This window comes from Mustela lutreola, chromosome 2 (genome assembly GCF_030435805.1).
Source record: "Mustela lutreola isolate mMusLut2 chromosome 2, mMusLut2.pri, whole genome shotgun sequence".
In the NCBI taxonomy this organism is placed as follows: Eukaryota; Metazoa; Chordata; class Mammalia; order Carnivora; family Mustelidae; genus Mustela; species Mustela lutreola.
The window spans coordinates 62,140,764-62,142,566 of record NC_081291.1 but is presented as its reverse complement, the minus strand read 5'-3'; the positions used below and the strand labels follow the sequence as shown (position 1 = coordinate 62,142,566).

At 31.5% G+C, this 1,803-nt stretch overlaps 1 non-coding gene across 1 annotated transcript; it reads right to left on the bottom strand.

Moving 5' to 3' along the window:
* Nucleotides 1-319: 319 nt before the first annotated feature.
* LOC131826206 (U6 spliceosomal RNA) lies at nt 320-428 on the bottom strand. Its single transcript, XR_009351470.1, has one exon. It is a non-coding gene; the product is annotated as a U6 spliceosomal RNA (small nuclear RNA).
* Between the last annotated feature and the right edge of the window lie 1,375 nt (nt 429-1,803).

Sequence of the window (1,803 nt, the reverse complement as noted above, 5' to 3'; positions counted from 1 at the left end):
GCAAGCCCAGAGCTAATCTCATATTCAATCAAAAAAGTTTGAAAGTTTTCCCCTTAAAGATCAGAAAAAAGACAAGTGTGTCCACTTTCACTACTCTCATTTGACATAGTACTGGATGTCCTAGCCAGAGAAACAAGGAACACAAAGAAATAAAAGACTCCAAAAAAAAAAAAAAAAAAGGAAGAAGTAAAATTTTCTTTTTTTGGATAACCTGAACTTACATGTAAAAAATTCCTAAAAACTTCACAAAAAATTTTGAATAAACAAATTTAATAAAGCTGCAAAATACAAGATCAATATATAAAAGACAGGAATTTTGTTTTGTTTCGTTTTTTTAAAATAGTTTTTCATGTCATCCTTGCTCAGTGATCATGCTAATCTTCTCTGCATCATTCCAATTATAGTATATGTGCTGCCAAAGTAAGCACAAGACAGGAGCATTTTAACACTCTAATGATGAACTATCTGAAAAAATAAAGAGAACAATCTAATTCTCAATAGCATCAAAAATAATAAAATACTTCGGAAAAGATTTAACTAACAAGATGAAAGATCTGTACCCCATAAACTATGACATTGATAAAGAATTTGAAGGAGACATAAATGGAAAGATAGCTCATATTTATGAATGGTAAGAATTAACATTGTTAAAATGTCCATACTACCGAAAACCACCTGTAAATTCAATTCCTAACAAAAATCCAATGTTAGGGGCGCCTGGGTGGCTCAGTGGGTTAAGCCGCTGCCTTCGGCCCAGGTCATGATCCCAGGGTCCTGGGATCGAGCCCTGCATCAGGCTCTCAGCTCAGCAGGAAGCTGCTAACTCTTCTCTCTCTGCCTGCCTCTCTGCCTGCTTGTCATCTCTCTCTGTCAAATAAATAGATAAAAAATATTTTTAAAAAGTCCAATATTTTTTTTTACAGAAGTAAGTAAAGAATCCTAAAATTTATATGAGACCATAAAAGACAACAAATAATTAAAGCAGTTCTGAGAAAGAATGAAGAAGCGAAATTACACTTCTTCATTTGAAACTATACTACAAAGCCCTCATGCTCAAAACAATAAAGTATACTGGCATAAAAACAGACCAATAAACAAGTTGAACAGAATTGAGATCCAGAAATAAATCCTTTGATACAGTCACCTAATATTTGACAGGGGCCAACATATATAATGGGTAAAGATAGTCTGTTCAATAAATGATATTTAAAACTGAATAGTCACATAAACCAGCATGAAACTGGAACCTTATATCACTCATAAATATTAACTTGAAATAGATTAAAGACATAAATGTGATGCATGAAACTAAATTTCCTAAAGGAAAACATAGGAAAAATTCTCCTTGACATTGGTTTGCCAATAGTTTTTTGGATACCAGGCCAAAAACACAAGCAAAAGAAGCAAAAATAAATAAATGGTATTACATCAAACTAAAGTTTCTGCATTGCCAAAAAAAAAAAAAAAGGGGGAATGAAAACACAATTCACAGAATGGAAGAAAATACTTACAAATCTTATATCTGAAAAGAGGTTAATAACCAACAGATACAAATAGAAAAATATATATAATTAAAAAAATAGCAAAAGGATCTCAATAGACGTTTTTTTCAAAAAAGTTATATAAATGACCAACAGGAGCATTAAAAAGTGCTCAACGTAAAAACTCAGGGCAAAGTCATTATGTTGTTGTTGTTGTTTACCTCTGAAAAACACAACAAGATATTACTACCTATTAGAATATATACTACCAAAAACTTAATACTAACACATTTTGTTAAATATTGTGGAAAATGGGGAACTT